Source organism: Myxine glutinosa, chromosome 7 (genome assembly GCF_964187855.1).
Source record: "Myxine glutinosa chromosome 7, kmMyxGlut1.1, whole genome shotgun sequence".
NCBI lineage: Eukaryota > Metazoa > Chordata > Myxini > Myxiniformes > Myxinidae > Myxine > Myxine glutinosa.
The window spans coordinates 28,938,573-28,964,431 of record NC_136267.1 but is presented as its reverse complement, the minus strand read 5'-3'; the positions used below and the strand labels follow the sequence as shown (position 1 = coordinate 28,964,431).

Sequence of the window (25,859 nt, the reverse complement as noted above, 5' to 3'; positions counted from 1 at the left end):
TCGACAATGCTGTTTGTCATGGAGTGGTGGCTTTACGAAATTACAGCATGAAAGAGCGTGCTATTGCTCGGCAGTATGGCATCACTCAAGGTCAGGTGTCAAAGATCCTGAAGCGAAATGCTCAGAGGGGTGTCCCTACTCCAATACCGAGGCCAGGATGTCCCCGCAGAACCACAAGGAGGGATGATCGCCAGCTGCAGCGGTAAGTCCGCAATGGCGGTACCAAGTCAGCTAATCGGCTGAGGGCATAGTGGCAGCAACTGACAAATGTGCCTGTATCCAGAAGGCGAGTCAACCAACGACTGGTTCAAGCAAGCTATCGTGCCAGGCGTCCCCTGAGAAAGCCACGCCTGACGAGACAACACAGCCAGCGCCGATTGCAGTGGGCCAGAGAGCACCGTCAATGGCAGCCAGGACACTGGAATCACGTGACCCTCAGTGACGAGTCTAGATTTCTGGTCTATCGTCAAGATGGCCGCGTCCGAGTGCGCAGACAAGTGCATGAAGCCTACAACAAAGATTGTATAGTGCCAAGAGTCCAAGCTGGAGGTGGTGGGGTGACCGTTTGGGCTGCTTTTCATGCAGGGGGCAAAACTGACCTGGTTGTTCTGAATGGAAACCTGAACCAGTTCAAGTACAGGGCCATTCTGGAAGAAACATTGCTTCCATTTGCTTGTGCAGCCTTTCGAGGAAACTTTGTCTTCCAAGATGACAATGCACGGCCTCATCGTGCTCGCATGATCCAACACTTTCTTGCTGACCGTGGTGTAGAGCATATGGAGTGGCCTGCCATGTCCCCGGATATGAATCCGAGAGAGAACTTGTGGGCAGAATTAACGCGTCAAATCGACCAATTGGACCGGCAGCCGACCTCTGTGCGTGAATTGCAGCAGGCTATTGTAACTGCATGGCAAGCGATTCCTGTCCAAACCTTGGCAAATCTCGTGAACAGCATGCCTCAACGTGTACGTGCTCTCCTGAATGCTCGTGGGGGTTACACGAAGTACTGAACTGTAATTTTACTGTCGGTAATCCCAGTCGTAATTTAACTTTTGTTTTTGTTAAAAAAATTTTTTGCTAATGTGCAAAATAAAGAGATACTTCTGGAAAACGCACAGAAGTTTAACACAGTACTATCCATGAATTGAGTTCGATATCAGTTTACATCACTTTCAAGGATCAATTTATTTATTTCGAAATGTCAAATGTGGTTTTTGTTTCTTTTAAAGGTCACATTAACAAAATCTGGAATAATTTCAACATAATTCCAATGAACTTTTGGTTCTAAGACATCTTGAAAAGTAAGTTCACCCCCACAAAAAAAATATTCCATATTAAATGCCAAGTCTGTGTGTATATATATATATATATATATATATATATATATATATATATATATATATATATTATATTATATTATATATATATATTATATATATATATATATATATTATATTTATATATATATATATATATATATATATATATATATATATATATATATATATATATATATTATATATATATATATTTATTATATATATATACAGTGAAACCTTGACTTACGAGTGCACCAACTTACGAGTTTTCCGAGATACGAGCCGTCGCTCGGGCGGTTTATTGCTTTGAGATGCGAGCCGAGATCTGAGTTACGAGCTTACGCCACCCGCCACCAAGTGGGTTCCGGTCACGTGGTTATCTTGCCGTGCAAGCATCGCTGCCGTATATAGCTGCTGCTTTGTTTTCGCATTTTGGTTATTTTGGAAAATTTCTTAGTTTTAACCATGGGTCCTAAGAAATTGAGTGCCAAGGGCAGTACTGAGAAGAAGAAGAGGATGATGTGCTTGGATATAAAACACGCAATCGTCGAAAAACATGAGCGAGGTGTGCGTGTTGTCGACTTGGTGAGGCAGATGTGAAGGCAGCTGAAGATTTTATTATAACTTTTGCCGAACTGATAGAAGCCGAACGATACATCCCCCAGCAAATCTTCAACTGTGACGAGACAGTGCTCTTCTGGAAAAAGATGCCGAGGAGGACGTATATAACGGCAGAGGAGAAGAGCATGCCAGGCCACAACTTGTTCAGAGTGCCGGCGATAGCTCGCCTTCTCTTTGTGGAAGACACGGTGAGATCCTTAACATCCAACAACTAATGGGACGCAAACGGGGCGCCCAGTTTAGCGGTACACACATTGATGAATCACCCTGCCTGTGATTCACCCATGACAGGTTATAGCTGGGTCGGGATTCAAACCCAGGCTGGACAGTTTAGAGTCAAGTGTGCGTACCTCCAGTCCAGGCCATCCTGCCAACTTGTATGCTGCATACAGGTGAAATATAAAGCGCGAGATATTTTTATATATACTGTATATTAAAAAAAAAATTGGTGTGGTTTTTGGCGGGCTGGAACGGATTAATAGCATTTCAATGCATTTTAATGGGGAAATTTAATTTGAGAAACGAGCAAATTGAGTTACGAGCTCGGTCACAGAACGAATTAAACTCGTAAGTCAAGGTTTCACTGTATATATATATATATTATATATATATATATTTATATATATATATATATGTGTGTGTGTGCAGTGTCTGTCTTGTGTTGTCTTGACTTGTGTTGTCACTGAACTACTCCCTCAAACTTTTGTGAAATCATACTATTCCAACTTGACCCACGGCGGGAGTATGCGCTCTACGGAGTGGCGTTCTCGTTGGGTATGTTTTTGGCTATCTCACTCATGCCATACATTTTCCTAACTATTGATTTCATTCCACCGATGCCTATTCCAAAACTCTCTGATTGTGGCAACGAAAAGATAATGAAAAGTGTGTGTGTGCATGAAAAAAAAAAATATCCAAGGATGTGTCTCTCCTGCATGCCGTTTAATCATAAACATCTTCCACAAGTATGCACAAAGCTGGGGCTTGCTTCCCTCTCTCATTGCAGACAGGTAAATGGCCTCTGTATTATTCTCTCACCACTTTTCAAGGTCTTGTTCATTCTGCTTTCATCCCTCCCTCCCTACGCCTCCCACCTCCCCCCATCCAGTCTCTGGAAGCCGCACGCGTTCTTCCGGAAACCCCTTTTTTTTTTTCTTTTTTTCTTTTTTGAAAATACCAGAAATCCAGGCTCAATGATAATAATTTATTGCTGACATGCACTTCTTTATCCCTCTGTTTTTTCTTGCCTTTGCAACTTCCCTCCTCAGTCTGTTCGATCCCACCCTTCCCTCTGGGGCTTCAAATTGGTAGTACACCACCACCTAAGGTACACAATCACACCTGGGACACACGGCCTCAATGGGAGTTATGGGACTGATTGTGAGACCCTGAAATTATGGAGACTGAACCTTTTTCAGTAGTTGGTTGTGAAAATAGATATGTGGGGTTTGGTTGGTGATGCATCTGGAGAAACTAGGTTTTAATGTGAGGTTTGCCAGGATTTAACGATATTTTTCTCTCCTTTGATAATGCACTTTGGAAAATCCTCAGTCTGCACCTTTGAGGTAATATGCTTTAACTACCTACTGCAACGATAGTTATTATTCCTTGGTAGTTACCTTTAGCTAAAAATGTGGTTTTAAAATCGTTTTTGAGGATTAACACACCAATAATTACCACCACGAAAGGTGGATGGAGGTTGTTTTCATCCCTGTATGTCTGTCTGCGAGCAGGATATCTCAAAAAGTTAGACGGATACGGACGAAAACCTGGTGACAGGTTGGATGTGTGTGACAAGGACAAATTGGCTAGATTTTAGTAAAGATCCGGATCCGGAACCGACAGTTTTTTTTTATTCTCCAAGTGATTCTTCAACATTGAGAGATGGGGCTAAAAACTATACACAGCATAACATATTCCAAAAGGTTGTAGATGGATTATGACAAAATTTGGTGGATGAGTTGGGTTGGTGACGGGAAGAAGCTGATTAAAATTTGGTTCAGGTCTGGATGTAGATCCGGCCTATCGGTCAGATAAAAAAAACGTAAACTGTTCAGCCTTATGAAGGTATGCACTCCACTGAGTGTCGTTCTAGTTGCACAAGTACCATCTGGCAAAAACTGCCATGGACGAAAAGTCTGTCCTCAAATGTGTTTGGGAAGTGAGGAGAAACAGACGTTTCTGGTGTTAACCCTTCCTTCGAGCAAAAGATCAACTTTTGACCTATTTTGTTCCGACGAAAGGTTCACGCCAGAAATGTCAGTTTGTCCTTGCTTCCCATGGAGGTTATAGTGTGTAGCTTAGTCAACGTCCTGTTGATCTAATCCAGTGTTCTATCTGTCTCGCGCCGTAGACCGACGATAGCCCTCATTCACGAGACGAAGCCTTCATTATGTGTTGACTGGATTTGCTATTTTTTATTTTTTTATTTTTTTTGTATACAAGATCGAGGCTAACATGAATCACAAAAAAAAATCACAATGCTATGGCCGATATTGTCTGAAAAGACATCCAAGGCTGTTGTTGATCTATACTGTTTTGCCAATCCACACAATTATTACACACTTCACTTTTGGTGTCACACTGGAGTTTTCTCAAGTTCAATTTCATTCTTTGCTTCTTTTTTTGCCAGTTAGTGTTTATATAGTTTGATAACTTTTAATAACCTCGCCGGAGGAGGAGGTATTGCATTTGGGTCCGTTAGCTTGTTTTTACCTGCGACATTTTGCAGGTCTACAAGAGCTCTGCATGGTTGTTGTTGTTGTGGTTCTTGTTGGGGTCTGTTTTTGAAATGTGCACCCATTGATCAGATAGCTGCCTGACTTCACCCACATTTGTCACTTGACTCCACCCACCATGGCACCCAGACGAAATAATATGGCCGCCATCTTGATTTTCTTGTGGGTCGATCTAGACATCAGGCCTTTCGGGCTCTGTTGATTTATACACCGCCTGGGTTTGTTGCGTCAGATTTCCATTGACTTTGTTTGGGTCGAGTGTTGCTCACGATGAGGGACCCCGAAAAATCCAATCAATGTCGAATAAAAATTATGAGTAAGGTTTAATCATGCCCATCAGGACGCATGGTGTGCGCCTCCCTAAAAAAAGTGTTACGTAATTTTTGAATGGTCCACTATTAGGGTGAAACAATCAATGACCGTGTGACGAATCGGCTCGTTCTGATATAACAGAAGTTTATTTTTATTTTTTATTTTTATTGTATATAGAATCGAGGCTCGTGAAAGAGCTAACATTTATCACACAAACAAATCAAACAGACAAACAAATAAAGTATATAAAAAGGGGAGCAGTAGACAAGATGGGGAGAGAAGGGGAAGCACATAAACATAACATTTGAGAGCAGGGACATCGGGAATGTGTGGGAGGGAGAGGGCTTGGGGAGAGGTGGCGTGGGAAGGGGGGTGGGGGTGGGAGAAGTATAACACAAGGACACCAAGGACTTCCAGGAAAGAAGTTGGTATTTCAAAAAAATGGATTTGGGGTGAAATTAGCAGGGGTAGAAAAGATCAAGGTTTTGGATGGGGGAAGATAAGAGATGGTGGTGAACAGCTGTTTTGAAGACCTGGAGGGAGGAGTGGGATTGAAAAGAGTGAGGGAGTTTGTTCCAGAGGCGGGAGAAAAGAGGAATGAAGGAGTGAAGGTGAGCAGAGAGTCTTGATTTTGGCAGTTTAACCATAAGAGGGTTGCAGGCAGATCTTGTGCGACTTGCAGGAATATTTGGGGGACAGAGCCCAGAGAGAGCTGGAGGAGCAAGGCCGGAGAGGAGTCGGTAGAAGACAGAAAGACCACCAACCTGCCTGCGGTGAGTAAGTGAAAGGCCCTCGGAGGTAGCTTCATCGCGGGAGATTCCAATGATTCTGAACGCTTTGATTTCAACAGCGTGAAGCCGAGCTAGGTGTGAGGCAGGAGCACCAGCCCAGAGGGGCGAGCAGTATTCTATTGAGCTGCGGATGAAAGCCTTGTATGTGGTGAGGAGCTCAGGTGTGCCAAGGAAGGACTTCGCACGACGGAGGATGCCCAGTCGGCAACTGGCTTTGGAGGCCAGATTTGAAATGTGGTTTTCCCAGGAAAGATCATGGCAGATAACAACAACAACAACAACAACAACATGCATTTTAAAGGCCATTTTCCCTACTAGAGCGGGGGTTAGCCTTGCGGTCCCCATGACAATCTTCTCCATTTTGCCCTATTTTCTGCATCTCTCCTTGTTAACCCCCTTGCCCGCATTTCTTCTTCCACCATCTTTAGCCAAGTCTTTCTCGGTCTTCCCCATCCTCTACTTCCTTCTACATTCATTTCCATCACTCTTCTCAACCAGTCACTTTCATCCTTCCTCAACACATGACCAAACCATCTCAACCTGTTCCTCTTCACAGCATCAATCACAGGCTCTATTCCCATCATCTTTCGCAATTCATCATTTGTCTTCCTCTCTCTCAACGATACTCCGCACATCCGTCGAACCATTCGTATTTCCACCCTTTCCAACCTTCGTTGCTGCTCTACGTTCATTACCCATGTCTCGCTCCCATAAATCATAACACTTCTCACACATGCAGCATACACCTTTCCCTTCAGCTTCAACGACACTCCCCTCATCATCAGCACGCCACTCAGTTCCCGAAACTTCTTCCATGCACATCTCACTCGAGCAACCGTTGCCGAGTCTGATCCACCTTCTCCATTCAGCATGTCTCCGAGGTAGAAAAATGTTTTCACACCTTCCAGCTTCACGCCATCTCCAAGATCCAACTCAACATTTCCTCCATCTGCAGCTCCCTCTGTGCACACCTTGCATTTGAATGTAGCTGCCACAGTGATTAATGACCCTCTCAGACCACTACATTTTTGATGAACCCACTCAGCGCACATTGTACATTGAATGGAGTTCATTCCGACACCCTTCCTACACACAGCACAGGTCCACTTCCCAGTTATTTCCACCTCACCACATGCTTTACCACTTGCCATCACCTTCGTCTTTCCGATATTCACCTTCAGACCTTTTGTCTCCAAACATTCCTTCCACTTGTTCATCTTTTCCTTCAGTCCATCCATACTTTCCGCAATCAACACCAGATCATCTGCATACAACAACTCCCACAGTAAACCCTCCTTTACGTTCTGAGCCAGCACCTCCATCACAGCTACAAATAGTAGTGGACTTAGTACCGACCCCTGATGCACTCCCACCTTCACCTCAAACTCACCACTGTTCCCGTCCTTCGTCCTTACAGCTGTGCGCGCTCTTTTGTACATTGCCATCACTACTCTGATCAACCATTCCTCCACTCCTAACTTCCTCAATGCCCATGTCAATACTTTGCGTGGAACCCTATTGAATGCTTTCTCCAGATCAACAAACCCAAGAAACAACTTCCTCCTCTTCTCCATGTACCTCTGCAACTGCCTCAAAATGAAAAGCGCGTCTGTCGTTCCTCTTCCTGGCATAAATCCAAACTGCATTTCGTCAATCTTCACTTTCTTCCTTATCCTCCTCTCCAACACCCTTTCCAATACCTTCATTCCATGCTCCAATAACTTTATCGCTCGGTACGAGCCACACTCCAGAGGGTCACCTTTCCCCTTGTATAGAGGGACGAGGGTACTCAGTTCCCAATCCACTGGAATCCGGCCTTCTTTCACCACCAGATTACAGATCTTTGTCATTCTCTTCACACCCCAACTTCCTGCTGCCTTCAACATATCTCCCACAACTCCCGTCGGCCCTCCCGCTTTTCTACCCTTCATTGCTTTTATCGCTTCCTCAACTTCCTTCTCAGTTATCTTCTCTGCCGGTCCTAAAACTGGGTTACTCTCTATGTTGCCATCCCATTCATTCTCTGTATTCAACATCATTTCCATATATCTTTTCCATCTTCCTTTAATTCCATCTGGGTCGACAAAGATTTGTCCCACTTCATCCTTCAAGCAACTCACCCCCATCACATCACACCTCTCTTTCGCTATCTGCTTTGCAATCCTGAATACTGCTTTCTGACCCTCTTCCGAATCCAAGCGTTCTCCGAACATTTTCCTACATGCCTCCTGCACCTTTGCTACCTCTTTCTTTGCAGCCTTCCTGGCTGCCTTATAACTTTCATGCTCTGCTGTTTCTGCTCCCGTACCCTTCGCCTTCTGCCACTCCTTGAACTTCTTCCACTTCTCGTCAATCCTCTTTCCAACCTGACGTGTATGTAACAAGCTTATTATCCTCTTTCTGGAACTGAGTATTACAAATCAACAAATCAGCTCCATCAGCAAATTCCAAAACCCTTTCACCTTCTCCATTTCTCACACCATATCCGTAACCCCCATGAACCCCCTCAAAACCATCCATACTCCTTCCCACATGTCCATTTAGGTCTCCTCCTACCACAACAACTTCCTCATCTTTCACGTTTTCCATCAGCTTCTCTATCGCACACCAGAACTTGTCCTTCTCTTCATCGCTTCGACCAACTTGCGGAGCATATCCCGAGATGACGTTCACCAAGAGCTTTCCAATCGTCATTTTCACCATCATCAACCTATCGCTCACTCTAGTCACACTCACCACACTGTCTACAAACTCCTCAGAAAACAGGACACCAACCTTCTGTTGGATTTGCTTTCCAGGAGACGAAGGCAAGTTTTTTCTGGGCAACAGCCTCACCACAAGATTCCGTGTACCATGGACGTTAGGAAGGGTATGACAACTGAAGACGAGATGGGATAAATCTGTGCATGAGAGAGAGCAATTTACTTTGGAAGAATTCCCAGGATGAGTTGATGTCAGAGGCGGTAGAGATGGGAGACCAGTCCAGATGATTGATGGCTGCTTGAAGACCGTGCCAGTTGGCCTGAGTGAAATGCCAGACTCGTCGACGCTGAGGAGGCTCCCTGAGAATGGTCAGAGGGATGGCCACTTTAAGTGTAGGGAGACATGAGTTTGTCTTTTAATGGTGTATTAAATGTGTTTCCCAATCACTGTTCATCTTTTAAGAGTTCTTTAAATGCACGTTTCCAAATTGGCCCCTTACCAGATATTGTCACAGCTTGTGACCACAGTACAGTCATTCTTGTTTGTCTTTGCGTGTCTGTCTGCACAAAACATGACTTGTACGATCGATATGTGAGAATGTCCATTAATTACATATTATTGAAATGCGAGTAAATCTATTAATTACGTACTATTGAAATGTGAGTACGTCCATTAATTACATACTATTGAAATGAGAAAAACTCTTAATTACGCACAATTGGAGGATGAGTACGTCTACTAATTACGTACTATTGGAATGTGAGTACATCTATCGTGTGTGTGTGTGTGTGTGTGTGTGTGTGTGTGTGTGTGTGTGTGTGTGTGTGTGTGTGTGTGTGTTCCAGACACCGATAGACCCCTTTACGCCACGAAGACCCTTATTAATACCCTAAGACCGTTTATAACCTTCAGACAATGAAGGCCCCCTTAAACTGTGAAAGAACCACAAAACCCTTTAAGATCCCTCATGCCCTGATGACCCTTATTGCCCTTTCAGACCCCCAAGGCCTCAAGACTCCAATACCCTTCAGACCCCTAAAACTCCGAAGACCCTAAAGACTCTTGAGACCTTTTATACCAAACATAACCCAAAGAGCCTTTTAACCATTGAATACCTCTAAGACCCATTGTACCATTTATAACTCTAAGACCCTTTAGACCCCCAAAGACCCTTAAATACCCCCATTACTCACAAGACTCTGAAGACCCTTTAGACCCTTTATAACCTGAAGACTCATTATTAGAGTTAAGACCTTTTAGATCCCGAAGATCCTTTAAACCCCTAACACCCTTGATGACCCTGAAGACCCTTAAGGCAGCCAATACTCTTAAAGACCCTAATAACCTAAATTGGAGATCTCGCGAGATCTTGTCGGGGAGGTCATGGTTTTTCGAAGCTGTCCACGATCTTCACGCACGCTCGAAGTTAAGTAATTGTTCACAACTGTATTTTTGTCGAAACTGTATTTATCTTACGTGTGTGTACCTATATTGCGTCCCGAGGAAGATGCTCGGTGTTAATCTTTCATACTTGTATAAAATAGTGGAGTATTTCGTGCCGCGTTATTTTCGGCCGAGTTCTTTAAGCTTCCTACTTTGAGGCTTTGTTTTCTCTCAGCGGTCGATTGTGGTCCATCCACTCTTGTTCTCTCAGTTTTTTTCCCAGTCTTTTCACCCCATACTTCCTTGTTTAAAATCTTAACAAAAAAACAAAAACAAAACAAAAACATTTCCTTCTTTGTTCTTTTCGTTCGTTCGTTCGTTCTTTGACCACGTGTTTCACCCCCATTTCACCCGCATTTTCACCCCATTCCCCAGATAGTATTCACTGTTCAATTTTAAAATGTTTAAACTTTCCCCTGAAGTACTGTATTCTGTCGTATATTAAAACACTTTTTCTGCTTCTTTAAAAGGTTGCTTTCGACTAGCTCACCAAATCTATTCATTCCAAAAAAAAATTCCATCTCATACAGCTCCTCCTTTCCACATTCCCTAAACTCACCTGCACTCCACCACCCCCCCCCCCCCCCGCCTTCCAGCGTCCTTAAACGTATCTCTGTTTCGAAGGTCACAAGAAACTCATTTTGCAATAAATGTTCGTTTCCCATTAATCGTATAACACTTTCTAAAATCCAAACTCACCCCTCCCCTCCAAATCTTCCCCATCACACATCCCTTTCAAATCTCCCCCCTTGCCCCTTCCCTCCTAAACTCCCTCCTCACCCCTTTCCTCCAAGACTCCCCCTCACCCTCCCATCCTAAACTCCCCCCCCCCACCCTCCCCTCCAAATTTCCCCCATCTCCCATCCCTTTCAAATAACCCCCTTGCCCCTTCCCTCCTAAACCCCCCCTCATAAACTTCCTCCTCGCCCCTCCCCTTATAATCTCCCCACCCTCATTTTTTCTCCATTTCCCCCCTCCCGCCCCTCCTCAAAGCGTCCTCCCCGCTACTTCCCCCTTCCAACTCTCACCTCCATCTCCCCCAACCTTCTTCCTCGCTCTCCCCCCCCCCCCTCCCCCTCATATAACACTTCACTGTGCCTCACCCAATCTCCATCAAACCTTTTGTCCACCCCATCCTTCCCTTTATCCGAGCTATTCTGAAATCTCTGACACACTTTCAACAGCTCTCCCTACCTCTTCCTCCTCTTCCACATCTTACCCGACCCCCCCCCCCCCCCCCGTTCTGTATCCGATGCTCCACCTTCCTTTTCATTAACGGAATGGACCTCAAACATCCGGGGCCTTCGCTCAAACTTGACTGATCTCTCCATACAGGTTGCTTCTGACAAACCAGACTTGATTTGCTTAACAGAAACTTTCCTCCTTCAGGATGTCTCTGATTCCTTAATATCTCTCCCTGGTTACTCCCTCCTCAGGTATGATAGACCTGAGCCTCGTCCTGGAGGTGGAGTTGCTATCTTTATCAAAAACTCTCCTCCTCACTCGCCATGCACTGCCCTCTCTCCACCTCACCCCGAGGAGTACCTCTGGCTATGGCTTCCCCTTCGCTCCCACCTTTTGTTCATATGTGTGTTGTACCATCCACCCAACTGTGATGACACCATCTACATCTCACTGTCTGATAATATGGCCCAACTTCTGTCGACTCATCCCAACTCTCTCTTCCTCATATGTGGTGATTTCAATTGTCACCATGCCAGTTGGCTGGGTGTGGGTACCTCTCTCACCAGCCATGGCTCCTCAGCAAAGGACTTCTGCGACTCACTGGGACTGACACAATCTGTCAATTTCCCGACCCGGATCTCAGTCAACGGGAAGGATGGAGCATCTTCCCACCAACGGGAAGGCGGGAAGGATGGAGCATCTTCTCTTCTAGACTTGGTTATGACTAACTTCCCTGCAAATGTCTGCTGCTCTTCTTCTGCTCCAATCGGCTCATCTGATCATGTGCTTGTTAAAGTGGACATCTCTTTGACCATTCTCAGGGAGCCTGCTCAGCGTCGACGAGTCTGGCATTTCACTCAGGCCAACTGGCACAGTCTTCAAGCAGCCATCAATCATCTGGACTGGTCTCCCATCCCTACCGCCCCTGACATCAACTCATCCTTGGAATTCTTCCAAAGTAAATTGCTCTCTCTCATGCACAGATTTATCCCATCTCGTCTTCAGTTGTCATACCCTTCCTCCCGTCCATGGTTCAAGGAATCTTGTGGTGAGGCAGTTGCCCAGAAACAACTGGCCTTTGCCTCCTGGAAAGCAAATCCAACGGAAGGAAATCTCATTTCTTTTCACAAAGCCCGAAACAAGTGTGTGTCAGGAGAGCCAGGAAACAATATCTCTCCTCTCTCAAGACTGAACTCTCAAACCTGTCTCCCTCTTCCAAATCCTGGTGGAGTCTGCTTAAATCTGTTTCTGGTGTTTGTTCCCCCTCCACCCCCTCCCTTACCTCAAACGGCTACACAGCTGACTCCGCTCCTGAAAAAGCTGAATGCCTCAACTCTGTGTTTGCCTCTAAATCTTGAGTCCCAAACCCATCCCTCTCTGTACCCACCATACCCAGTCGTACCCAGCTGCTCCTGGCCTCTGCATCCTTTTCTCCTGACAAGGTGGAGAAATTTCTGTCAACCTTCGACTCTGATTCTGCAACTGGACCTGACGGCATCAGCCCACGGGTCCTAAAATCCTGCTCTGCTGCTCTTTCACTCACTCTCTCTGTTCTCTTCACCCTCTCTTTTCCTCAAGGTCATCTGCCATCATCAGCTTGGAATTCAGCCAACATCACCGCTTTACGCAAAAAATTTGCAAAAACAGATCCTAGCAACTGCAGACCAATCAGCCTTCTCCCAATTATCAGCAAAGTCATGGAATCCATCATTGCTTCGGATATCAAATCTTTCCTTTTCTCCAATGGCTTGATCTCTGACCATCAATTTGGTTTCAGACCAGGTCACTCTACTCTGGGCATGCTGCTTTTGCTGTCTCAACAATGGATGGAGGTCCTCAATGCCAAACAGGAAATTAGAGCTGTCTTCCTTGATATATCACGTGCCTTCGATACGGTCTCGCACCCCGCTCTGCTCACCAAACTCTCCTCCTATGGTATCCACGGAAATCTGCACGCATGGCTTGCGGAGTTCCTCTCTAGTCGTAGTCAACGTGTGGCCCTGAATGGATTTCTCTCATCTCCCAAAGCCTGTTCTGGCTGGAGTTCCCCAAGGTCGTGTTCTGTGCCCTGTGCTTTTTCTGATCTTCATCAATTATCTCTCTGACTCTCTTGAAAATCATCTCTACCTCTTTGCTGATGACTCCACTCTCTGCCGCTCCATTCCTCATCCCTCAGATCGGCAGTCTGCAGCCGCCTCACTCTCTGCAGACCTGGACAAAATCACAGACTGGTCAAACAAGTGGAACATGTCTTTCAATCCTGACAAATCCCACACTCTTATGTCTCACCGAAAAGACCGACTGGAAATCCCTCCCATCTACTCTCTCAACAATTCTCTCCAAGAAGTTCTGTCATTCAATCATTTGGGTCTTGCTATCTGCCATGATCTTTCCCGGGAAAACCACATTTCCAATCTGGCCTCCAAAGCCAGTCGCCGACTGGGCATCCTCCGTCATGCAAAGTCCTTTCTTGGCACACCTGAGCTCCTCACCACATGGAAGGCTTTTATCCGCAGCTCAATGGAATACTGTTCTCCCCTCTGGGCCGGTGCTCCTGCCTCACACCTAGCTCGGCTTCACGCTGTTGAAACCAAAGCTTTCAGAATCATTGGAATCTCCCGTGATGAAGCTAACTCCGATGGCCTTTCACTTACTCACCACAGGCAGGTTGGTGGTCTTTCTGTCTTCTACCGGCTCCTCTCCGGCCTTGCTCCCCCAGCTCTCTCTGGGCTCTGTCCCCCAAATATTCCTACAGGTCGCACAAGCTCTGCCTGCAACCCTCTTATGGTTGAACTGCCAAAATCAAGACTCTCTGCTCACCTTCACTCCTTCATTCCTCTTTTCTCCCGCCTCTGGAACAAACTCCCTCACTCTCTTCAATCCCACTCCTCCCTCCAGGTCTTTAAAACAGCTGTTCGCCACCATCTCTTATCTTCCCCCATCCAAAACTTTGATCTTTTCTAGCCCTGCTAATTTCACCCCAGATTCACGTTTTTTGAAATACCAACTTCTTTCCTGGCAGTCCTTGCAGTGTCCTTTAGTTTTATACTTCTCCCCCCCCCCCCCCGCCCTCCCCCTTCCCATGCCTTATCCCCCCAAGCCCTCGCCCTCTCACAGATCTCCCTATGTCCCTGCTCTCAGATGTTGTGTTTGTGCTTCCCCTTCTCTCCCCATCTTGTCTACCGCTACCCTTATTATATGTTTTAGGTGTCTGATTTTTTTTGTGTGATAAATATTAGCTCTTTCACGAGCCTCGATCCTGTATACAAAAAAACAAACAAACAAAAAAAACACCCCAAGACCCTTTTTGACCTAAAATTATTCCAATACCCTCAAGACCCTTTAGGGCGATTCCGGGCGTGTTGTACAGGATATTCAGAAGGGTTTCCCCCCCGCTGTACTGAATGCTTGTTATAAAGGTTAGGTTTACACATGAGTTACTACCCAGGTAAATGAGAGGTCATAACAATTTAACAGTTAACTGTCACTATAGCCAGATATTTGCAAAAAGGTGGCGTGTGTACGGGACACAAAAAGGTACACGAGTTCTCGCATTGGTTGACATATTGAAAAACTGTCTGTGAGTTGGCTTGAGTGATTAGGATCATTACCCATTGATACAACGTGACTTATGTCGGTACTTGATTGATATACACCATTCCTTCTACCTTAGTTGAGGGTCAGGATGAGAAAAAGTGATGTGTTGTATGGGACACATTTGCCCACATACGTGGAACCATACAGGTGGAACTCTGAACAGCGGCTAAAAACTAATGAAAATCTAAAACACCATTAAAACAAGCATAATTAACTGTTATTCAACAAAAAAAGTCAACAAACCCAATACGAAACGAATCATACCATATCGGTTTTAACATGGTCGGTCATGTGTAAGCAATATTGACTCTGTGGCATGAAAATCAGCTTATGCAATTGATAATTTAAACATGAACATTCACAACAAAGTTTATAGAAACTTGACAATCATTCATAATGTTTGTTGATCTTGTAACATACAAAGAAACCATAATTAACCCTTTCAGACTGAAGGTGATTCCTGTTGCCAAGGGAAGGAAATGGAATCTATACTGCAAATAAATTTGAAGATTTTTGGAAGCGACAAGGGCATGACCAATCAATAAAAAGGTCTTCACTTACTTTAGGGGTGCTTTCTAATCTTGTCAAACCATGAGACAACACCTTGCAGGGGAATTTTGTAGTTTCTCAAATCAGCATCATCATGCCATCAGTCCCTGATGGGTTAATAGCCTTTCAACAACGGGACACAATGCAATGCATCAACTTGAATACATATTAACTTTGCTTGATGTTTTTATGCCTCCGCCGCCGGTGGCATTATGTTTTTTGAGGTTGTCCGTCCGTCCATCCGTGATAGGTTTGCATTACCGCCACAACTTGAGAACAGCCGAAGGGATCTTAGTCAAACATGGTGCAGGTATGTATAATGATGTAAACATTAACTGATTTGATTTTGTGGTCAAGAGGTCAAAGGTGAGGGGTCATGTTAAGTAAAAAATAATGTTGCCATGCCAACTTGTGAACCAGTGATGGGATTTTGAATCAACTTGGTACAAGTACAGTCACATGAAAAAGTAAGTACACCCCATGTAAAGTTTTGACTTTTTCAACATATTTCAACATACAGCTATTTGATCTTCATTTCAACAATATCGATAGATAAAAGTGATATAATATAACAAATATCATGAAACATTTACATTTTGTCGTCCATTGTATAATTTAAATAAACATAAATGAAAATTTCGCATGTGGAAAAAGTAAATACACCCTTGGCTCCAATAGGTGGTATTGCCCCCTTTGGCAGAAACAACCTCAAGTAGGCGTTTCTTATAACTGTCTACCACTCTCTGACATCGACTGGGAGAATTTTTTGCCCACTCCTCCATCCTCCATGCAGAATTCTTTCAGCTGTGCGATGTTTGAGGGGTTTCTTGCATGCACAGCTCGTTTCAAATCCCCCCACAACATCTCGATGGGATTTAGATCCGGGCTTTGACTTGGCCATTCCAGAACCCTCCATTTCTTTCTTTTCAGCCATTCCCTGGTGGATTTACTGGTATGTTTAGGGTCATTGTCATGTTGCAAGCTCCACCTTCAGTTGAGCTTCAACTTGCCGACAGATGGCCTGACATTATACTCAAGCACTCTCTGGTACAATGAAGAATTCATAGTGGATTCTATGATCGTGAGCTGCCCAGGCCCTGATGCAGCAAAGCTGCCCCAAACCATAATATTTCCACCACCATGCTTTACAGTTGGTATCAGGTTCTTGTGGTCAAATGCTGTCTTTAGTTTTCGCCAAACATTTCTTCTGGTACTGTGGCCAAATAGCTCTACCTTTGACTCATCTGTCCAGAGCATATTGTTCCAGAAGTGCTCGTCTTTGCCTAGGTGTTTATTGGCAAACTTTAGTTTTGCCCTGATGTTCTTTTTGGACAGCAAAGGTTTCCTCCTGGCACACCTCCCATGTACATCAAATTTGTGCAGCCTCTTTCTAATGGTAGACTCGTGCACTTTGACATCAACAGTGGCAAGAGCTACCTGTAGGTCCCGTGATGACATTCTGGGGTTCTTCGAGACTTCTTTCAGCATCTTGCGGTCTGCGCTCGGGCTGAACTTGCTGGAGCGGCCTGGCCTGAACAAGTTGGCAGTTGTTTGGAATCTCCCCACTTGTAGATGATCTTCCGGACAGTCAAATGATTGATTTCAAATTGTTTGGAGATCTTTTTAAATCCCTTCCCTGATTCGTAGGCATCTATAACCTTCTTTCTGAAGGCCTCAGAGAGCTCTTTTGATCAAGGTATGTTGACGCCGCACACTACAACAACAAAGAGCAAACCAAGCTAAATGTCTGAGGTTTAAATAAGACAGGTTCCCCCAAGATCCTCTCCAACGATGTTCTAATCATTTGCACCTGAGCTGGTGCACCTGATTCTAATTTTAGGTATTTGAAGGAGTGATAAATGTAGGGATGTACTTACTTTTTCCACATGCGAAATTTGCATTTATGTTTATTTAAATTATCCAATGGACTACAAAATGTAAATGTTTCATGATATTTGTTATATTATATCACCTTTGTCTATCAATATTGTTGAAATGAAGATCAAATAGCTGTATGTTGAAATATGTTGAAAAAGTCAAAACTTTACATGGGGTGTACTTACTTTTTCACATGACTGTATTTATGATGCAAAGATGAACTGATTGGATCATGGCATCAAGAGGTCAAAGGTCAGAGGTAATGTCAGGTAAAAATATGATAACTTGAGAACAACGGAAGGGATTAAAATCAAACTTGGTACAAGTATGTATCATGATGTAAACATTAACTGATTAGATTTTTGCGTTAAGAGGTCAAGGGTCATGTTTGGTAAAATCCTGTTGCCATGATAACTTGTGAACCAGTGATGGGATTTTGCCCAAACATGGCATAAGTATATATGGTCACGTTCCCGGAGTTGAACACGCTGGGGGACTGATAGCTGAATGAGCTTTACACTCTGAGGCGCTCAGTCAACGATGGCGGACCTTCTTTATACGTGCTGGGGAGGGCAGCGGGGGGTAGCGAAGCTTTTACCTGTGCGGACTCCACCGAACGTCTTCGACCCTGTTAATCAATTCAAACCGACACGGAATTAAAATGTACAAATACCGAATTTATTGAAAGAAATGCCGGTAACAAAAGAATGCACAGTACACTAAAATTTCTAATCGAGGGACCCCCCATACGGACTCGTATGCAACACAAGGGGAAAAATAAAGGTGAAAATTATGCGTAGTGTTTGTGAGGTGCGTTTGCCTGCACTCCGTCTGGCGTCCATGACCGTCCGGGGCCGTCTAAGGTCCCGCGTCCCCACACGGGAAACGCACGCCCTGGTGCGAAGTCCATTTGCGGAGACAGGCCTTGGCGCGCAGTTTGCTCCTCTAGCCGCCAAGCGTGAAGTGAGCAGGCCACGCCAGTCCACTCGCCGTCTGCTGCACACAGCACCCAGGTGACTCCCAGTCGGCACCGACTAGCCAAGGAAAGGACAAAGCGGTCGCTCGAACCGATGAAAGCCAAGGACCACGAGACAAATGCTGGGACATGACCGCCCGCGATCAAATCCAGATGCTGAGAGAGATGCACACGCGGCCGCTCATCACCAAAGCCAGGACCCAAGAGGATAACTGTGACTGCACGGCACCAATGTCCCAACGCAAGAGGATATAAACTGCGTCTGCTCGTAATGACTGTCCCAGGTGTAAGAGAGCAAAATGTCAGGAACACAGTCTTTTGGTTTTCATAGCTCTTACGTCACCCGGCGATGTCCGTGCGCGGTCCATTCAACGGCCGCCACGACATCACTATCGCCGTCCTGACCAATCGTTCTTTGGGGCGTGGCCGCATCGTCACTTACCGGCCTTTGTGATGGCTCGGCTGGCAGTACCCATGGTAGTTTTCAATGTCCTGCTTCTGGTTGTTTTATTTTGTGTTATTAATTATGGTGTCGATTGCTTGGCTTCGCTATGGTGTGTAGTGTGGTGTCATAAGGAACACAGGAAAAGATTACAGAGGCAATTACATACAGGGGATTAATTACCATTAATCCCTAACTAATTAACATAACCCCAATCCTTGTCATGGGGACAATGATACACTCTTACACGACATCTGGTCTAAACGGATCCCTACTTATGGGGGTTCTTCTTCTTCTTCATCGTGACATACGGAGCATGGTAATCCATACACTTTTACCTGGACTAAGGTATTGCATTGCCTACCCCCACAAATGTAACAATATTATGATGCAATGATGAACTGGTTATATTTTGGCATTAAAGGAGAGGAGTGAGGTGATTTTGTGGTTTTGTTGAGGTCAGGGGTCATGTCAGGTATATCGGTAGACGTCGTGACGTCAAAGAGTGACTTTCTCGTTTGATTTTTGTTTGATGTCTAATCTTTATGTGATATTGTGATTCCTGGAGAAGGTGTATAAATAATTGCACCAAAAAAACGATGCTTTATAAAGAAATATAGGAAAGTGTTGTACGGCCCCTATCCATGTTGGACGGGACAGACTATAATTCATTATTTACAAAGTATTTAGAGGAGTTTCCAATAAATATTCTGCCAAATTATTGCTTTTGTCATGAGGTCAGAATTTTTTTGATTTCATAGTGTTAAATGATCCAAAAAAAATTTAGGAGGAAAAATTCATTTTTTTTTTAATGTGTTGTATGTGACAAATCAATCCACCATTTAATTATCATTAGATTAAAAAGTGAAAGAGCTGAAAATAAATTCTGAACAGATTTTGAATACTTAAAATGGATCTGTCTGAAGCAATAATTCTGCAGTAAATTAGAATTCTAAAGAAAATACTTGATGAAAACAAGTTTTGAAACACAGCTAAAATTTGACTAATAGTAACCAAAATCGGTCACAACATGTTAAATACTAATTTATGGCCAAACTGAAATCCAATTTAAAAAAAAAAAAAAAAATGAAAACTGATTCTTAAAATTCAGTCCTCAAGGGTTGTAAAAAAACAAAAACATATATATATATATATATATATATATATATATATACCGTATATGTATTTTGAAAGATTTCAAGCAATTTCATTTTTTTCTTGATCATGTCCACTTTTTCATGGAATCATCCCTTTAAGACTCATTAAGACCCTTTAAGTCCCACGTGGAAAAGAGAAAAGCCACCTGCGACGAGAGAAAACGTGTGTCCATGACAACAATTTCACCCCGATATATGACATAAAAGGAGCTCTGTCTCGGCTTGCGTGCCTGCGTCCATCCGTCCATCCATCTCTCAACCATTGTCCTTATAGGGGACTTATTCGCCGTTCGTATGCTCACCATCTTTGTCTCAATCAGATGCTAGGCAATCTGCAAACAGTATGATATGGTTGAGTAAGGTGAGGATAGATATGCCGGTTTCAATTTACATTAAAACAAAATCTCTTCCTCCATCTTCTTCTTCACTTATAATAATGGTGAGTCTCATTCAATACAGTTTCTCATATCGATTAGGTTCAGAAAACGCTTGCTATTTTCAATACTTTTTCTTTCAACATTTCCATTTTATTCATGTGACTAGTAATATATCGCCCTATCAAACAGTATTTCTGATTATACACCATCTTTTAAAGCATCACAAAGCAGGTTGCTCTACTTGTAATACAGTAGAGAAAAGGATATGAACGAAAAAGCAGCTGATATTTCAATAATTTCTTCGCACGATTTTCAATTGTATACCATTGGAACAGTGCACATCTATTAATTACGTAATTTTAGAGCATGAGTACGTATATAAGTTATGTAGCAATTATGTATTTTTTTTATTTTTATTTTTTGTATACTGAATCGAGGCTCGTGAAAGAGCTAAAGCTAAAGCTAAAGAGCTAAAGTATTGCAACATATTGTCGCGTTCCTGGCGATTAAAATCTTTCCAAGGAACGAATAGCCGAACAAGCTGTTACTCCAAGGCGTTCATAAAATGTGGCGGAGTAAACACACGCAGGGGGGTGGTGGGGGGGGGGGGGAAGAGGAGGAGGAGGATGCTTGCTGAAGAGCGCTTACCTGCACAGATCCCACCGACAGTACTCAAATCTGCAATAAATAAACTCGAACAAAGACGGCTTTAAAATGTACAAAAAATAACAAAATGATTTATTAAAAGAAAATACCGATAACAAGAAGAGCGTGATGGTACAACTAAATTCCTTTGGGATCCTCCACATCAGACTTAAACACGGACAAAGGGGAATGTAAAAAGAACTGGAAAATAATGGTGTCATTTAATTGTGAGGACTTAACTCGGATCGGTGTAATGTCAGGCCCCGAGCGCGCAGGCCCGGCGCCGTTTCTGCCTTGGTGGGAAGAAGGCCTCGATGCGCCCTTGTTCACTAGGTTTTGATGAAGGCCTCCTGCGTGAGGCGAACGAGCAGGCATGCAGCCTGCTCCCCAGCCGTGCCTGTCCTCAGAAATTTGGCACGGAAACCGCGGCTCTTCGTTATTGGTGCTCTGCCTCTTTACGACTACCAGCACGGTTCCGGAACACGGCCGCTGCGATGAAGCCCAATGAAGAGAGAAATTTCAGTGCACAGCCGTCTCCCACCAAAGCCTGGAACAAAGCGGGCCAAAAGTCCGTCAGCTCGTTCTTTTCTCGGCCAACCTCTCTCGTCATCGGTGCTTCTCCTCAAATCCTCGCAGGCCAACACCACAGGCTCAGCTCTCCACCACTCAACATGCAGTCCGTCTTTGTGACGCAGTCTGACTTTGTGACGCACTCCAACTTTGTGACGCAGTCCGCCTTCGTGACGCAGTCCGCCTTCGTGACGCAGTCCGCCTTCGTGACGCAGTCCGCCTTCGTGACGCAGTCCGCCTTCGTGACGCAGTCCGCCTTCGTGACGCAGTCCGCCTTCGTGACGCAGTCCGCTTTCATGACGCAGTCCGCCTGTCAATCAAAGCCCTGACCAATGGTGTCTCCTCGAGGTGTGGTTTTCGGCCTGCCTGACCCTGTGGTGATGTAGTTGGTTGCTGTGCCATCGGCAGTGCTCAGACTGTCTTCCGATTGGTTTTTATTGTTATTTAATGCAGTTAATGGGAAATTCCTGCACTACGTGTCTAATGGGGTGCCATAAGGGACAAGGGATGTAAATTACAGAAGTTTGACGAACAAGGTAGTAGTTAACATAATCCCTACAACTAGTTAACACATGGGCCATCCTCGTATGGCCACAATTGTTCACTCTTACGTGACAAACGGCTAAGCAAAATCCCTACTTTTCACATGGTGGTGGTTCGTCTTCTTCACGACATTCGGAGCATGCTAATTTATACATTCTACCTGTACTACAGTAATCACTACCCCACAAACATAACAATATTAAGTTTATAAAATACCAGCACACAAACACCACACAAAACATGTCTTGGCTCGGGTTTGCAATGTCTAATTGCTCTTTCTTGTTAATGGTATATTTCAGGTTTACTCCATCCAACGAGGCGGCAGGATGGCCGAGCTACATGTATGCTCACCTCTGAGTCATCTAGCCTAGGATCTAATCTCGGCCCAGCTAAAAACTCTCATCCTTTTCAGGCAGGGCGATGCATCATTGTGTGCTTCGTCCCTCGGATGGCCGTTCAACTAGGTGTCCCATCTGCCAGCATTAGTCGGTGGACATTAATGATCCCACGTTGCCCTCCACAAAGAGTAGGCGAGCTATGCTGTAACCTACAGGGGGAAATGCATCAGCAGCACAGCCCAGCAATCCCAGCAATGATGCAATTAGCAGGCACAGACTCGTACAAAACGAAATGAATTAATGAACTGCTTCCAACAAAGGATTCGTACTGACTGGTTTGTCCTGCTTAAAAAGGTCTTTGAGTGTAAACACTGCTGTCCACAGCTGGTGCTTATATAACCCGATGCATATCTGTGACAATGTCCACTTCCTCGTTTGAGTAGTGTTCTATGGTAACGATGCCCTTTGGAGATCTTTGTCCATTCATTACTGTCAGCAAGAGCTGGACAATGCAATTGCCCTTTCGCTGTCCTTTCTTCTTCTTTTTCAACCTTTTATCTTCATCTTCTTCCTTTTTCACCCTTTTTCTTTTTCTAATAAAATAAACTATTATTTCATTATTATTTTGCTATTAGGCTGTTGCTTAATAATAATAATAATAATAATAAAAATCTTTATTGTCCCATATCCAGGGAAATTATTCTTTGGTAACACCGTAGGTTTACCATCATTAAAAAAAAACATAAAACACAAAGGGAATCAGAAAAAGAAAAATATGGAAGATGGACTAAACACCAAAAATGGCTAGGAATTTTAATTTAGCATTTGAATTGCACATGGTACAAATGACTTTTTGAAAATGTTCTTCTTCATCCTAACACGAAAGCGTCTCCCTGATGGCAGTTTTTCAAAAAGTCCGTTCAAGAAGTGACTTTCATCGGTACACACCTGCACTGACTTCCTTTTCAATGCTGGCAAGTATAGACTCCATGCTGGTTGAAGGCCCACCCACTTTAAATGCCAGTGTAATGACCTTTCTCAATCGTGACTTATTCCGCACATTGAGATAACTACCAGGAAATCAAATGAAATGACAAAACACTGATCAGTAAGGAATTGGTCAACATCCGCATCAAAAGTGAGCCAACACCAAATTAATTCAATTTCCTGAGAAGAGACAATCTTTGCATTGATTTCTTGTACACAGCATCTGTATTTCCATCAAAAGTTAGCTTGTTATCAATAATGGTGCCCAGGTATTTAAATTTGTTAACAATCAACTGTGAAAGTTGAATCTGCAAGATTTGGTTTTGCTATTTTCTGGTCTTCATCAATGATCTCTCCGACTCTCTTGAAAATCCTCTCTATCTCTTTGCTGATGACTCCACTCTCTGCCGCTCCATTCCTCATCCCTCAGATCGGCAGTCTGCAGCCTCCTCACTCTCTGCAGACCTGGACAAAATCACAGACTGGGCAAACAAGTGGAACATGTCTTTCAATCCTGACAAATCTCACACTCTTACTATGTCTCTCCGAAAAGACCGAGTCGACAACCCTCCCATCCACTTTCTGAATAATACTGTCCAAGAAGTTCTGTCACTCAAGGTTTTGGGTCTCACTATCTGCCATGATCTTTCCTGGGAAAACCACATTTCCAAGCTGGCCTCCAGAGCCAGTCGCCGACTGGGCATCCTCCGTCGTGTGAAGTCCTTCCTTGGCACACCTGAGCTCCTCACCACATACAAGGCTTTCATCCGCAGCTCAATGGAGTACTGTTCTCCCGTCTGGGCTGGTGCTCCTGCCTCACACCTAGCTCGTCTTCACGCTGTTGAAACCAAAGCATTCAGAATCATTGTAATCTCCCGCGATGACGGACTCCTTTCTGGCCTTGCTCCCCCAGCTCTCTCTGGGCTCTGTCTCCCAAATATTCCTACAGGTCGCACAAGATCTGCCTGCAACCCTCTCATGGTTAAACTGCCAAAATCACGACTCTCTGCTCACCTTCACTCCTTCATTCCCCTTTTCTCCCGTCTCTGGAACAAACTCCCTCACTCTCTTCAATCCCACTCCTCCCTCCAGGTCTTTAAAACGGCTGTTCACCACCATCTCTTATCTTCCCCAATCCAAAACCTTGATCTTTTCTACCCCCGCTAATTTCACCCCAAATCCACTTTTTGAGGTGTTGACTTCTGTCCTGGAAGTCCTTGGTGTCCTTGCGTTTTATACCTATCCTGCCCCCCCCCCCAGGCCCTCTCCCTCCCACACATCTCCCGATGTACCTGCTCTTAAATGTTGTGTTTGTGTGCTTCCTCCCCTTCTCTCCCCATCTTGTCGACCGCTCCCCTTTTTATATACTTTGTTTGCTTGTTTGTTTGATTTGTTTGTTTGATAAATATTAGCTCTTTCACGAGCCTCGACTCTGTATACAAAAACAAAGAAGAAGAAAAAAAAAAGTTCAAAACAGTTTTGTCAAGACTGCCAAAGCTAATGTTGACCGCACAGTGTTGCAAATCCTTGTGACCGTTCACCGTCTCGAATGGTAGTGCTGCAAGTGGTACTGGATCGCGTAGCTACACAGCAATTGCATCCAGACTAATGTGGTTAATATAAACTAGTGGGGTCACCCGTGGGAATCCCACGGGCATGGAGGTGTATCGTTGCGATCGGTGCAGCCGTTTTTTTTGCGGTGCCCGGGACAATAACGTTAGGTGGGAGTCCAAACCTGAAAATGCTGGAGACCAAAGATGAAATTGTGAAAACAATACAGCCTATTTTACTCCAAGGGGTCCCAGGATTACCCACCCAAAATGTCGTTGCGATCGGTTCAGCCGTTTTTGCGGTACCTGGGAACGGACGGACGGACAGACAGACAGACGGACGCATAGACAGATGGACTTACATTTGGTGAATTATAGTGAGATGATGGACTGTTGTTTGACTGTGAGCACTATTAATTACAAAACACTCTTGCTGATATATTTGTCAAACCTCATCAGCATTTCGGTGAAGTCTGAGATCTTTTTGGATGTTATTTATTTTACTTTCGTCGCTGCCTTTTCGATCTTCTACTTTTTGTCAACCGAGACAAGATGCCCTTTACATTGATGGGCAATGATTAATGACAGTTTCACTTTTACATATTTTTTTACAAGCTCATTGCTGAAACACTTGACTGCTGCGAGACGACGCGTCCTCCATTATGACGGGCTGAAAGCTACAATTGGAAGGATCTCGTTTGACTGTTGCACCACCGTTAATGAGCCATGTGGCTCTCCTACAGTGGCATAATTAAAAAATGCAGAACCGTGGGAATTGTTTGATGGGTCGTTTAATATGTGCACAATTCGTTGTCCTGGGAATTCTTAAAATCTGTACTTGCCCACCCCGAGCTTGAAGTGATGCGTTGTGCCAAAACGAATTTGTTGCAGTCCGATCGAGGCTCAGCTGCTTTGCAAAGCCTCATTTGTGCTTATTTGCATAATCATGTGTTAAGGTTTTTTCCATGCTTCACACTGCATTTTTTTTTTCATTGCATCTGTTCGTCACAGGATATTGATGATAAATTGCACCAATAGTGAAAAAGTACTAATTTCAGGCTTTTTCATATAATGGGCAAGCAGAAGGATGACGTGTGGATTCAAGGTGGTCTTAAGGAGATGATATATATAACCTATA

At 44.2% G+C, this 25,859-nt stretch overlaps 1 protein-coding gene across 1 annotated transcript in view; it reads left to right on the top strand.

Moving 5' to 3' along the window:
- LOC137431082 (CST complex subunit CTC1) overlaps positions 1–25,859 on the top strand; it is a 441,606-nt gene that overhangs the window by 188,285 nt on the left and 227,462 nt on the right. The gene's annotated exons all lie outside the window — the stretch shown is intronic.